The 16124-nt window shown below is 38.3% G+C and overlaps 1 protein-coding gene and 1 long non-coding RNA gene across 2 annotated transcripts in view; both read left to right on the forward strand.

The window, feature by feature from the left end:
• LOC134527206 (lysosomal acid glucosylceramidase-like) overlaps nucleotides 1-16124 on the forward strand; it is a 409619-nt gene that overhangs the window by 95499 nt on the left and 297996 nt on the right. The window lies entirely within an intron of this gene.
• LOC134527204 (uncharacterized) lies at nucleotides 7275-10037 on the forward strand. The gene is made up of 2 exons (XR_010074124.1): nucleotides 7275-7781; nucleotides 8422-10037. It is a non-coding gene; the product is annotated as an uncharacterized LOC134527204 (long non-coding RNA).

The raw sequence follows: 16124 nt of genomic DNA on the forward strand, positions 1-16124 counted from the left end.
AAATAAAACCTTAATACAACTAAAAATTATAAAGTATGAAATTTACATACTAGTAAGCTACTTATGAAACTAGGTAAATATCAAAATAATAATATCGAATAAAGTCTTAATTAAATAATAAATTGCTTAACGGTTCCCCGACGCGATGACTCTGTAATCAAAATACCTATTACTACTTATTTTAAACATAAAGGGGCCAATACCTATTATTTTATTACATTGTAGAGTGTCTTTTTTTGTGTTGGGGTTTTTTAAATTTTAAATTTAAGTTTTATTTAATTTTTAGAGGGTTTTCTTGTGTTGGGTGTTTTTCCAATATTACATTGTAATTTTTATTTCATGCTTTTTAAAGTTTATATATTATTAGTGGACATGCTACGATCGACACTCTATCCTCACATTCACACTAATACTCTCCAGGACGAAACACGAAATTGCGACACGAGACCTTGCCTCGTCGAAATCTGCGTATTCTGGCAATAGTTGTATTTCCAGGTGATACTGTAGCGTCAGGTCAAGGTTACCATGTTCTTTCGATATCATTGAAGTAACAGTATACCAAATTCCGAATAGATCAGACCTGTGGATGTTGCTCACATTCCATCATTAACTAGAAAAGAGCTGATTATCTTCAAACGGCTGAACAGATTTTCTTGAATCATGCCACAGACAGATACATACATTAAACTTATACCGCCCCTCTGTTTACGTCGAGGTCTAAAAAATGCTCACGAACAAGCGCACCATTAGTTTTCTAAACTTTAATTTATTATGTTCCACTCGAATATCGATTAATATACCTTTGAAGACTTAGAGTTAATTTAGGTAAATTCGGGCGTTTTATTAAGATATCCACTATAAAATAAAGCAAACAGAGAGCAATGATTACTTCATATGGCGTCAGCGTTTTGCAACCATTATACACCCAATATGTAGCAAAATCTACTCACCTTTTAAGCTTCACTTCCATTTTACTTAACCAGAATGCATCGTCCTTGTACACTGGTATAAGTGCCATCCAATTGGAAGTATAGACTGAGAATATGCACTTCTTTCTTTCAGTGATATATAGTTGGCATTGTACTTGATAGTGACTGTTTTCTTTCAGCACTACTTTATCACTTTGTATTTTCAGATATTTTATCTGCAATAGAGAACAGGTTAAAACATCCATATCCCATGAAACCTAAAAAAAAAATATTTGTTGGTAACTGTTAAGAGGAAATGTATGTATATTTTCATTACTTTTCCATTTTTTATTGCATCTTGTGGAGATAAACTGCTTTCTGCATAAACAGGACACTTTATATCTACAATAGTCGAATCATCCACAACACCATCTAGAAAAGATAAGCGAATGTAAGGTTTTAAAATTAACATTTAAAAACGTGATAACATTATTGTTTATATTAAATATTAACTATTAAGTAATCACTATCTGGACTTGCCGCTAAGTAGGGAATGTTTTTGTCCACAAACATGCCACAATCTTGCACTGAAATACCTTTCAGAAATAACTTTGTTTTTGCAACTTTTTCGTTTTTTTTTTTTGCCATGCTGCATTGGGACTGTATTGATGCGACTATATCATATGTTGAAAACATTAGATCTGCATGATGTTGTATTGCGCATTAAACATACAGAGCCAAAATTTGATGCAGTAAGCCGTTTTCGTCTTTCGTTTCGCCATAGCTGCGATTGTGATTGGCCCCTTGTGTTATTTTCAAGCTCTAAGCGATCATGTTCACTGAGCACCAAAGAATTCATGAATTTTTTTTTTCTTGATGTCATTTCTTCATCAGTCACAATTTCCTCCACATCTTCTGCCAGCCCATAGTGTTCATATGGCTCAACAACATGTCTCTTCTTTCTTGGAGCCTCGTTACTCATGTCCAGTTTGCGCTTAGCTGTTCTTTCAGCTTTTTTACTGTTACCTGACAAAAATTTATTTGTGTACACACATGTAAAAATGTTTTATATAGCAATTTATATAAACATCATTAAAAATAGTTGCAGTATGAATATTATATATTTACTTACCTGGACTTTTGTCGTCTGTTAATGCTTTGTGAGCAGTACGAAGGTATTTCTTAGAATTGAAACTCACCACAGCAGCTTCACACCTTGTCTTATATGAACCCCTCATTGAATAGCAAACACGTTTACCACTTATGTACTTATTAACCACACTGTTAAATTGTTCACAACATTATTATCCACATCATGAAGTAAACTATCTGCGTGTTTAATCAGTCTCTTAACTGCTTAATTTATGTCCATCAACATGCCACTCTCTTTAACGGGCCTCCCTAGTAAAAATGTTTAGCGCGGTGGGCCACTGGCCACGTGCTACGGCCAGTGGTTGGGCGGGGCGATATACCTGAGCCTGTCGCCTGCGCCGCGGTGGTGGGGGGAGAGGGCGTTTCAGCGAGGGGGGCGGAATAATGGGAGGGTTGGAGGGGAAGGCTCTTTTGTCATTGTGTGGAGTCCATTTGCTACTTATACCTGCGTTATCTGCGAACAAGATTGTGGAGGGTTTGCCTTGAGCCTTGGCCGAGGACGGACGTACGGAGAGGAGCTCCGCGCCTAAAGCTGTGTGTAGCACTTCACAGTGCTACCTAGTGTTTCTCTGAAAGGTAGCCTGTGCACCCAGAGTGCGCAGGCAGGTAGAGTGTAACGGTACCAGGTAAAGGTAATATTTACGACCAACGAGCTCTGAGACACCCGGGGAGTTAGATCCCCTTCAGCCTAGCCTGAACCCGGCTAATTTAGCCCCGGGGGACGGTCAGTGGGTGCTCACGAGTGTGAGGCTGACGCGACTTAAAGACATAATGACAGAGATGGACGACTCAATGCCCTCCCCTCAGGAGGACGCAACCGATGGCGACTGGCAGACAGTCGCCACGAAAAAGGCGAAGAGGTCGCACCACGAGATGGCGGCCTCTTCCTCAACCGAGCAGGCGGGCCCCGCCCCCCCCCCCCCCAACTCAACAGCCACCCGCGGCAGCTCCCAAGGCCCCGCGCGTGAAGCCACTGTTTGTGTTTTTGGACCAGGGCCACAACTACCCTCGTGTCTACAAGGCACTGAAAGACTCGCTGGCAGAGAAATTCATCTGCCAGAACCGCGGCCGGAATGAGTTGATGGTCCACACAGGGTCCATCACCGACTACCATCGGGCAGTCAAAGCCCTACAAGCCATAGGCGCCCAGCACTCCGTCCTGCTTCAGCGGGACGAAGTGCCCAAAAAGTTCGTGTTACGCGGCATCCACCACGACACGCCCCTGGACTTCCTGCAGCAGGAGTTCGCTGCACTGAGCCTCCCAATGCAAAACTGCTGGTTCTTGGAGAACCGGCAGCGACGCCAAAAATGTGACGCACTCGTAGTAGAGGTGCCCCAGTCATGCCCGTCCGAGACAATACAAGCCCTGCAGGAATTCGCAGGCATGAAAATCCGCGTCGACGACTACCGACGCCCGTCAGGCCCTGCCCAGTGCAGCAATTGCCAGCGTTTTACACACGTTGGCAAGGGCTGCGCTGCAAATGTTGTCTGCCGATGGTGCAGCGGCCCACACAAGGCCACTGAGTGCCCAAATGGCGGCAACCCAGAGCATAAAAAATGTGCTCTGTGTGAAGGCAAACACTGCGCCAACTACAGGGGGTGCAGTGAGTACAAGAAGGAGACCCGCAGGCACCTTCCCCCGGACGTCCGCAAGGCGCGCGAGCAGCAGTCTCGCCGCGACATTCGGGCCAACCAGCGAGCCGAGGCGCAGGCTCAGGCCCCCCAACCAGGCCCCTCTCACCCCCCAGGCCCCCCGAGGCAGAACCCTTGGGGCCCGAGGCACCCCCCGCCCCCCACCTTCGGGGACTACATGCAGCGAGCGGGCGTCAATACCTACGCCCCCCTGCAGCAGCACTGGGAGGCCAGTCATGATGACATGGCCTACCCTGCCCTGGCCAACAACCCCCGCCCCCGCGGACAGCGCCAGACCCAGCCCAAAAAGAACTGGACTGGGCACAAAAATGGCAATGGCAGGCCACGCCAGCCCGCCCAAGACAAGCTGCAGGCCACTCAGGCTGCAGCTGCAGTCCCGCCCAAGCAGGCCCCCCAGCCCACCCCGCGGCAGCCTGCGCCTCCCGCGGCCGAGCACATGGCCGTGGACGCAGCTCCAGTGGTGCCAACTGCCCCAGCTGCTCCCGCCCCCAGCGCCCAGCCTCTACAAACGGAGGATATGCAAAATATCCTCCAAACGAGCAAGGCCTTTCAGGCCAGCAGTCACATGAGGCAGGCTCTGGCACCGCTGTGCCAACTGATAGCCATCTGGTGTGACCCGTCCAAGACCATGGCCGACAAGCTTCGTGCGACCATGGACTGCTGCGTTGCGCTTGCTGACGAGCTCACTGGCAACGAATAACCAGGTCCCGGGATTCATACCAGCCCTGGCCAATAGTCTTAGGTTGCAGTCCCTCCTCTTCTGGAATGCACGCGGTATTAAATCTAAATTACCGGAATTTATAAACCACCTGGATAAATATAAAATTAAAATCGCGGCAATAAACGAGACGCACCTAATTCCGACAGATAGATTAAGAATTTTAAATTATGTTATCTATAGGCGCGACAGAAATACCAGAAGCGGCGGCGTAGCTCTGGCAATACATAATAGCATTAAACATACCATTTGTCAGCTCCCGGACTTCCCTAACTTAGAAGCAATAGGCATAAATCTTACAATAAATCGACAGCAAATTAAATTAATTTCAATGTATGCGATCCCAGGCAGGTCCCTCACAGTTGCAGACCTGGACGCCCTATATAATGCAGCCCCCAGCTTCCTCGCAGTCGGGGACATAAATGCAAAGCATCTAGAGTGGAATTCCAGGCGCGCAACTGCAAATGGAAGACTACTCTACACCCACCAATTAAATAAAAATTATCATGTTCATGCTCCTTCTGAGCCCACTCACGACTCAGGGAGACTGAATACTCTACCCGATGTTTTAGATATCGTCATTAATAAACGAGTTAATACAGGTTTCGAACTTGAAGTTGTGCATGATCTGTCTTCTGATCATTTTCCCGTACATCTAATTTTTGATGACACAACCACGAGCTCACAACAGCCTCGAAAAATCAGAGACTACAAACATGCAGACTGGCAAGGTTTTCAAAATTTCCTCACAATAAACCTACCGGACGTGGCCGAAATTAATATCGAAAATAGCGAAAACTTAGATCGCGCAGTAACCGAATTAACTAATCAAATCCAGGCCGGTATAAACCAGTGCATCCCAGAAAAGGAGGTTAGGTTAGCACACGACGAGCTGCCAGCATACATCAGCGATCTTATATCGCAAAAAAACAGACTGCGCCGTGAATACACCCGGCGACGCACACGGGCCACAAAACACAGAATAAACGAGTTAAACTCGGTTATTTCTGACGAAATAAGCCTATGGCGCAGCAGCCAATGGGAAGAAAAAATAGCCCAACTCAACATTCAGGACGGAAGTGCCTGGAATATGACCAGACGATTTTTAAATAAATCGGAAAAAATCCCGCCACTCCAAACAAACAATGGACTGGCCTTCCAACCACAAGACAAGGCACAAGCTTTCGCTGACGTCTTAGAAACCGCCTTCCAACCTAACATGCAGCCTTGTGACAGGCAATTCACAGCGCAAATATATCGCGAACTTAGGATAAAATTGCGCCTGCCCACTACATCAGAACCCCTACTGACACAAGCACAGGAGGTTAAGCGTGCCATCAAAAAAATGAAGCCACGCAAAGCCCCTGGTAATGATGGTATTCAGGCTGTAGTCCTGAAACAGCTACCTAATGAAGCCCTAGAATATTTAGCCACCTGCATTAATGCAATGCTCCGACTAAATATTTTTCCCGCCCAGTGGAAGGAAGCTAATGTAATAGTTTTCCACAAACCGGGCAAAAACAAAACACTGCCTCAAAACTACAGGCCAATAAGTCTATTAAGCACCATTTCCAAAGTCGCTGAATGTATTATATTACACCGACTTAAGGTACACATCCACGAAAATAACCTGCTCCCAAACGAACAGTTCGGCTTTCGCGGAGCACACTCGACAGTACACCAACTTGTACGAATCACTGAGGAAATTACCAGTGCATTTAATGTACAAGATTACGTGGTAGCAACATTTTTAGACGTAGAGAAAGCCTTTGACAGAGTATTCCATGCGGGGCTAATCTACAAGCTTTATCAAACTAACTTCCCGGATTGCTATATCAAATTAATAGCATCCTACCTAGCAGACAGAACCTTCAGAGTAACAACAGAAGGTGCTACATCTAATATCAAACAAATCAGAGCCGGAGTGCCACAAGGTAGCATTTTAGGCCCTGTGTTATTTAACATGTATGTCAGCGACATGCCACGCCCAGCACATCGCCTAGTGAAGTTAGGCTGCTATGCAGACGACACAGTACTGTACAGCAGATCCCATAACCTCCAACTAGCCACGGACAGGCTTCAGGTAGCACTCACTGAGTTCGAACAGTGGTGTACGACCTGGAGAATTAAGGTAAACACAGCCAAATCAGAGGCTATCGTGTTTACACGAAAAAATCTCCCGCCCGCAGACACTAGGCCCCAGCTGCGTCTGTTTGCGGAAAATGTCCCGCACAAGGACGTGGTAAAATATTTAGGTGTCCACATGGACAGAAAACTGCTCTGGCGTCATCATATTGACACCAAGCGCCAGCAAGCTCAGGTTAGAATTAGCACACTGTACCCAGTCATGAGTAGACGATGTGGCAGCAAGGTAAAAACAGGCCTCCTGCTCTACAAAGCACTCATCCGCCCTATAATAACATATGCAGCCCCTGTATGGGCCACTGCAGCAAACTCGCACTTATTAAAACTGCAGCGAATTCAGAACAGATGCATCCGAATCGCTACAGACGCCCCGAGATACTGCCCAGTAGAAGCCTTGCATCGCGAAACAGACACGGAAACGTTGCAAGACTTTTATATTCGTACAGCCCAAACTTTTTATGATAAATGCATAAATAGTCAAAACCCATTTGTTTCTACTCTCGGAAATTATGATCCAGACGTAGAACAAAAATACAAACGCCCAAAATCAATCCTCGCGCACCGCCCGCCGTAGCTGTGGGCCTCTGTACAGCCCGCAAGGCGAGGCGCCCTCTGATTGGCCAGCCAATCAGCGCGCGACCCCCTCCAAACAAAACTAGTTGCCCGGCGCTCGGAGCAGCTCAGAACCAGGGGGTGGCAACTCTAATAGGCCATTATGTACCCAGATACTATTTTTAATCTGCACAACAGATAGCGCTAGTAGATTGACCTAGTTCTTTTGTAAATTCATAGGTAGCGTTAGTGTTCATAATCAAATGTCAATTGAATGTTTATAAGAAACTAAATTTATGCAATAAATACTAATAATGCAATAAATATAGTGTAATATTAATTTATTTTGATTTCAAAAACAGTTGATTTGTAAAAATTGTTTTTTTTTTGCAGTAATATTCGTTTACAGATTGATTTGAGCATTATAGTCGCTCTTTTTTTTTTCGGTTTGTAGTAGATTTTGGTCGAGTGAAAGATGGATTTTACAATGGAGTTTGATTTATCATTTTGAATTATTTTCCTATATGATTGTGAATTAAGAAGCCGATGAAGATGCCTGTGAATACACATCAATGTTTTGTGTCTTCGTGCAGGAACAGTATTACTGTTAATCCTGATGTGACAACATTCAGATTTCCATGAAGCCGAAGCAAGTGAGTACTGATGTTTATATTAAAAAAATTACAATAAGTGGTTTAACATGTTAAGGGTTAGGCATTTATGTTAAGGCTTATTATACAGGATTTATAGAGCGATATTATCGAGACCTGAATTTGCGCACATAATAATTTTGTAATTACGTAGTATAATCATTTATTTATTTTTAATAACCCACACACACACATATATATACACATACATATATATATATACATACACACACATATGTATACACATATATATACATATACCCATTTGGGGATAGTATGGGCTTAGTAAAATTACCATAAATCAGTAATTTAAATGTAATGATTTGTGATATGAACCCTAAAAATCGTTTTGTGTTACTGAATTTATATTATTTATACAATATGTGATTCAATGAAAATTAATATATCGTAATTAAGAGAAACCCACCAAATTTATTACACTCTACAGCACTTTAATAATAAAACATTACCTCTGAAATATATACGTTCATTGAGTGGTAATGCTAAACTAAATACACATAATTAAATACATGTATGTTTATACCTTATATTTATAGTATGCTACATGCTAGCTAATAATCTGGAAATACTGATTTAAGTATGTACTAGCTCACACTATAAAATTTTTTTGTTTTGTTTCCAGGTTATTGAAGTGGATTGCTGCAATTGGCTATGACCTTGATGCCAGTAATGCTGAAACATTTAAAACTAAATATGTATGTTCCGAACATTTTGATATTGGAGCTTTCACTACATGTGACTGCATCAAATTGAATCGTGGTGCTGCTACAACATATTTTAATTCTGTGGACAGTGAAGTATGGATCTATTGTTATAATTTATTATGTCTAGAATGCTGCCAAATATAGGTGAAATGTTTATGTTACATAACATAACTTGTAAGATCTACTTGTGCAGATATATATTTTCACCTGCCTCTAAGGTCCTTTGTTATTCACAGGTAGCATTTACATGTGATGAAGCAGTATTTAACATTATTGGTCAACATGCAGTCCATCATTACAACCTTTGTACAGGCGCATACAAACATATATGTGTGGGGTATTTCACACTTTTTATTTGATGTTAAAGATTGGTATGGTGACCGGGATACTTTTTTTTATTAAACCTCCTACACAGTTCTCTACTGTTTCCCTTATCTGTTGCCTTAACATTTTTTTCCGATCAGTCCAATTCCTTGAATCACATTGCAAAAAAAGTCACAATACATGGGATTGGGCCACTCTCTTCAAAGAATTGTAATTCGAGTTTAAACATAGCAAGGCTGACCATAAATTGTAGAGGAAAATTTAAAATGTTGATCTTCAACATATTTATAACCTATGCTCATGTGATGTATATACAGCTAGTTAGAAAGTAAGTTGTAGTATAGTATGCAATTGAACCTTCAATAAGTTCTACATCCACACTTAAAAACTTATTTTACTTGATGTTTTATGTTCAATAACTATTCAGTATAAAGGTTTTTTTTTACATTATAAACTACAAAAGTATTCCGATTTGTAAATGTAATGAAATTCCACTGAGCCCTCTACCTTTTTTTTAACTACCATTTCTGCCGTGTGGCCTTTTTTTTCTTACTTTTGTGTTCATTATAAGTTACAACCACTCATTTGATTTATTGTGTTAAATTAAATGATATTTAAAATTGGATGTCACTTCATAAGAACATTCAGGATTACCTGTATTCACAGCGCACAATTATACAAAAGTTTTTTATGTATGTAAAAGTGTTTTACGTAAGCCAGTGGACACATACATGTATTGAGTAACATGAGAAAATTGAAATATCTAAAATAAAATTAAAAGGTTACAAGCTTTTATATACATGCAGCTCCCAAAAAAGTCTGCATACTAAAAAATAACACATGCTTTTAAATGAATTCTTACCATCTTATAAACTAGTAGTATTTTGTTATTTGATTTCAAATGAATTGTTTTTGGTTAATTTATTTGACTGTAGGGATTAAATATCATTTGTAGAATAAAGTGTGAAAAGTAGTATTGATCAATTTAACTGTAAGTACTAAATATGTGTTACATTTCTTGTAAGTTAAAATTGTTCAGGTATTATAAATTAGCTGAAAAAAGCAAACTCATGACTAGAATAAATTGTACTGTTAGGTATGTTTCGAAGAAAGACTACCTGTTGCAGTCGTTACCATGTGTATGTACCACATTTTTATTGTCATTATAACTGCCATAATTTTGTACAAATAAATCACTTAATACATAAAATATGGTTATGGAAATTCTCAGTTGAGTTTGTTAATGGATATAGGCCAACAAAAGGGGTATAAATGGGGAAGATTTTTTGAAAAACATTTAAATCACTTCAACTCCCATAACATGAAACATATCACATCTGTTTGAACATATTATAACTTAAAGGAGTATTACCAAAAATTTTGTCTACATACTTGAATATGACCAGCCATAACTGTTAAGGGGTGGGAAAAAACAAGGGTTTGAGGACAAAAAACTCCTAACTATCTTAGTAGGCACACCATAGAATCTGTTCAAATTTGTTGTCAATTTTAAAAAATTTTATAACCACCTGATAACCACCAAGGGTGCTGTGGGTAAAATAATGAGGGGTTAATGGACAAACAAATATTCTTAATTACTCTATTAAGTTAACTATAAAATCTATAACAATTATTGCAATTCTTCTAAAACTTGTATAAAACTTTGATCTGAAACAATTTTTTTAGGATTAACCAGTGCTGCAAGAAGTTGAAAATACCAGTGGGTGGAAATTTAAAAAAATAATAATAAAACTTCTGTACAGTGTACACTATCGCATCCATTCTTATTTATTTAAAACTTTCTAAATATCTTTTGAAACTTTAATGTAACCAAACATTACTGCAATGAGTGAAAATAATATATTCAGAGACAAAAAATGATAACTTTAATTATTGCACTTGCTCTCTGTATGCTGACTGCATTGCTAAAATGCACATAGACCTCCAATTAAATTAATAAAATAAAGTATTCTGCAAAATGTTGATAGCGAAACAATTAAAATTGTGCCAATCTCACCTGTGTACATGAAAATCTATATTATGCTTCAAATAGGCTATTTTATAAACCAGAAAATGAAATTACCTATTTAGGACTTTCCATTACCCTTAGCATTCCTTTACTGCATCTTATTTTTTTTGTTCAGTTATAATTAAATTTTGGTATCTTCTTGTTATACGTGGGTAATTGTTCCTTATCACGTACTCAAGTTTAAGCCTTGATCCTGTATGATTGATCCTGTGGTACATGATGCTTGCTGTCTTAATTTAGTACATCAAAGATCCTGGACATAACAAAAATATTACAATAAAAATAATTTTAGGAAGTAAAAAAAAAATTACTTTCAGATTTTTATTTGATGTGATAATACCATCAGAATTCATTGTTACATCACCCCATTATTGTATCCAGGATCTTTCTATGTACTAAATTAAAACAGCAAGCATCATGTACCACAGGATCAATATATTCAGGATCATGCCATTAGGATCAAGGGATAGGCTTGGATACGCTGTGCGGAACATTTACCCACATTGTGTTTAAATATAAATTGTTTCATCTTGTGGGTGAAGAGAAAGAAGGTATCCTCAGTCCAATTCTTTCATCTACTCCATAGTACATATGTTTCTAAGAGCTATACAGTTGGTTTTAGATTTATTTAGCAGTAGTTAGCTTCAAACCAGAAATTATATTAGGTCTTTACAGCATTATTTATACTATTTTCCTTCACAAAAATTTATGAACCATCAGAAAAGTGTGGTGTGCTACCTTGTGTAATGTGAGAAAGCTGGTATACTTGAAACACGAGTGGGCCAAGGAAACTCATTCTGAGAACTATATATGATTTTATTTGTACACTTTAAAGTTGTGTAAGTGAGATACAATTACTAGGTCTTTTACTTTACTTTTGATCTTGAAATAACAACTTTTGAAGAAAATATTTATGATTTATGAGGTCTAAAGGTTTAGACTTAACACAAAAATAATTCATGCTGAATTTTAACTCAAAATTTCAAGGCTTGACTAGTAAACTTTAATATTGTATTTACTGTTGACTTTTTGTAAGTCACAATGTCATTTTTTTAATGTAAATTTTGAATGCAACAATATACAATATTATTCTTAAAAGTGAATTAGATAATCAGGGACGAAACTAGAGGGGGGCAGACGGGGCTTGTGCCCCGGGCGCCGCATTTGGAGGGGCGCTGAACTGGCAGAGTAATTTATACTATATATAAATAAATATACATATATATTTATTTACTTCAATACCGTAGTGTTAGAACAAAAAAAAGTCGAGGGCAGTTAAACGGAATTATTCATATTGGAAGATATATAATATATAAGCTAATAAAAATGATATTATTCGCGTACATTCTAACTTGCGAAGGTACGGTGGTAACTGGTAGGTACATACCACTGAATTTTGGTAGGTACAAATACCTTTTAGATTGTACGTCTGGCAACTCTGCCGTGGCCCTGTTGGAACCATGGAGGGAAATCCCCAACAGACCTTGGAAAGTCGCGCCATTTCTCACCCCCACCGCCCCGCCCAGGCCAGGTCAGGCATCGGGTGTCTGAAATAGCTTCAGTTGATCACAACCACAACCCAGTAGGGTCATTCGCCCGGTAGTATCTTTTCATGTGTTTAGCATTTCTGTTCTCTCAGTTACATCACTTTTGCTATTTGTGAATACACAATTTCGTAAACCTTTTCAATTATGTTTGACAATCGTGTTTAATCTCAAAACATGTCAAAAAAACCCGTCTGGTGCAGAATTCAAAAGAAGAGCTAGAAAAAGAAGCTCGCCAGTCTTCGTCCTTTTTATCATCTTGGCTTAATGTCAAAGACGTTAATGAAGAAGGTACGTTATTAACTTACTTGAAAAAAATAAGGTAAATTTTTTTTTAAATGTTACTTTCTTATTTTATTTTTTTGTAATAGAAAAGTATTGCATTAGAACTTAAATAGGGCCACCTTTAGATTTAATACATAATTTTGAACAACATTTTTTAAGTCTATACGCAAACAAAGGACATTAGTACTTTGCTGCGCATGTCTGTCTATCTGCCTATTTGCCGGTAATTGTAATATATGTTTAATTCAACGCTTTGCAAAGCAAAATTATGTATGATTAAACTTGATATTTATGTGTATACAATTATTGTACTATTTTGTAGGTTTTTGGGTACTTAATAATAACATCCTTGGAAAAGCGGTAATGTAAATATTTTCTAATCATATTTTTTTTAAATCAATGATTTAGCAGACTGCATTTTGAGAGAGCAAGGTTCACTATAAAAACTAAAAAATACTGAATGGATTAGCAATAATCTTAAGATACCAGTTCGGTAGCCAGGATATAAAAATATTTTTATGGAAATTGGATCAAATAGACCTTTGAAATAAAAATTTAAAAAAAAAATCCCTTTCGGCACAGCATACAGGCGTATGTAGATTTCGAAGTAATACATATTTAGGCTACTCTGGAAGTATTTTGAAGACTCCGTGTCAGCTAAGGTAGGTAATTATTTAATTTTTTTGACCTTCTAACACTTTTTTTTTTTCATTCCTTGCACTAAAAACGTGGTCATATAAATATTTTCTTTGCACCAAGGATTATGATAATATTAAGACATTTTAAAATAAATTCGAACAAATTTGATACTTACAACTAACTAAGGATGTTTTGAATTTTTTAAAATTTCAAAACCTGTGTATGCGGTAGTAATTCGTTTCATCAAAAATTGTTTCAGCCAAAGTTTTCGATGAAGTTAAGAATTTATAAATAAATTATTACGGATTCGATAGTATATATGTATATTTAAAAAAATATAATGCCTCTTTCTTAATTTCAAACCACGTTACTTGCAGTAATACGTGGTCAGATAAAAAATTATTTTAATAATAGTTTTAGACAATATTTAGAATTTAAAAAAAAAAGGAATGGATTTGTAGTGTACATGGTTGAAAAATATTATTTATTTTCTTACTCCAACTCCAAGTTTTTTCAACTCCTTGCAATAATTGTTTGAATCATCAAAACAATTTTAATACAAATGTTTTAGATAAAAATTATGATTTTCAAACAATTTGTACCGATTTAATAGTGTGCCTACTAAGGGAGTAATGATTTGTTTTGTCTTCAACCGCTGTTATTTTCCGCCCCTTGAAGTAATGGCTGGGCATATGAAAAATAAATTTAGACGAAGCTTGTAGATAATATTTTAGGTTTTACATTAAAAAGTAATGAATTTAATAGTTTTAATGGTACGAATTTTATCCTTTTTTTAAATTTCACCCCTCTTTTTTCAACCCTTTGCAGCAATGGTTAGTCTTATAAATTTTTTTTCAGAAAATGAGTATAGGATTTACCAGCTCAAATTATAATTTCAAAATAGTACAGCAATAGCTTACACAGAAATCACATATCTAGACTAAACAAGTCTAATTACTTTGGTTTTGTTTTGTAGGTGGTAGCAGTAGCAGTAAGGATCCTGAAGAACATTCAATTCAAGAGGTATGTGTAACTGGAACAGAGAGTGAGCTGGCAAGAAGCCATCAAGAAGAACTTCAAATTCCAGTAACACAAGTCATCAATGAAGATGAATTCCAACCATGCACTGTATCTGAGCAGCATTTTACGACTACTGTTGGAACATCAAAGGCATTTTTTTCGGATTCTACAATTCCGACAAAGTATCTCGTCCAGGGTGAGCCTGCTATTCATTTTGATTTCAGAGACCCCGGGAAGTGGCCTGCAGCCTTTTCGGATACAGAAAAGTGCTTTATAGTATCAGGACTATTGAACGAGGGGAAGGTAGAGCCTGATCTAAGTAACACCTCAAGAGATGGAAGAAATTTAACCAAAGACTGGTTCACTAAAACATTGGCTGGTGGTCTAAAGGTACGCCGAACATGGCTAACATACCATAGAGATATGTAACATACAGTCAATCAAAAAATGCCTTGTTTTGTGTACCATGCAAACTTTTTTCCTACATGTTCTCTGAACAAAAAGTCCTGTTTTGGCCAAGGAGGAAGGTTTCACTCAGTGGAAAAAGTTGAGTGAAAGGATTCCTGAGCATGAAAATTCACTTAACCACTAAAAGTGTTTTTGCTCGTGGAAAACATTGAAATTATCCTTTAATAAATGCTCTCGTATTGATAAAGAGCTGCAGGATCAAATAGCACATGAGGAAACACACTGGAGAGGAGTTTTGTATGTAATAATTGATATTATACATTTAGCAAAACAAGGTAGTCCATTAAGAGGTTCCGATGAATCCCTAGACTTTGATGACCCTAGATGTGGCAAGTTTTTAAACACAATAGAGCTGGTATATTTATCATCCCCAACTGAGAGAGCATATTCTCCGCCATAAAAAGGGCCAGGTCAGCTACTTTTCTCCTTATATTCAAAATGAGTTTTAGAAATTATCGCTGGAAAAATAAGAGAACATATAGTTAATGACATCAAAGCTTCTAAATACTTTTCCATTATGTTGGACTGCACGCCCGATCTAATCCATTTTGAACTAATGTCTGAAGTTCTTCGTTACGTGAAGATCACCGAAAATGGCCCTGAGATAGTGGAAAGTTTTCTTTATTTCATAATAGTTAGTGAAAAAACTGGATTGGCTCTTTCAGAAGAGATTTTAGAAAAGCTCAGAAATGATAGATTATATATTAAGAACTGCAGAGGGCAGTCATATGATAACGGGTCAAACATGGCTGGTATGTACAAAGGAGTTCAATCTCGAATCAAAGAAGTAAATAGTTTGGCATATTTTGTGCCATGTGCAGCATATTCGCTAAATTTAGTTGGGGTGAATGCTGCTAGCTTATCACCAGAGGCAGAGTCCTACTTTGGCCAACTTAATTGTCTCTACAATTTCTTTGCTTCCTCCACCAATAGATGGGAGGTTCTAGTGCAACATGTTCCCTTATCTCTCAAACTGCAAAGCAATACCAGATGGTCGACTAAGAGAGATGCTGTAGCTGTAATATATAAGCATCTAGAAAAGATTATAGATGCTTTGAATGATCTCGTGACCAGCCTAAAAACAACAGCTGAAACAAAAACAGAAGCAACTTCTTTTCTAGGAAATGTCAGAAAGTTTGAATTCATTGTCTTGTCCTGTTTTTGGTATAGGGAACTAAGCCGCATTGATATCGTTAACAAATTATTACAAAGAGATGACATCACTATCGATCTATCAGCAAAACATATTAACCGTCTGATATCAGAATTAATATCAGAAAGGTTAAATAGTTCCACAAACGCAATCAGAGAA

Source organism: Bacillus rossius, chromosome 1 (genome assembly GCF_032445375.1).
Source record: "Bacillus rossius redtenbacheri isolate Brsri chromosome 1, Brsri_v3, whole genome shotgun sequence".
NCBI classification, from domain to species: Eukaryota; Metazoa; Arthropoda; class Insecta; order Phasmatodea; family Bacillidae; genus Bacillus; species Bacillus rossius.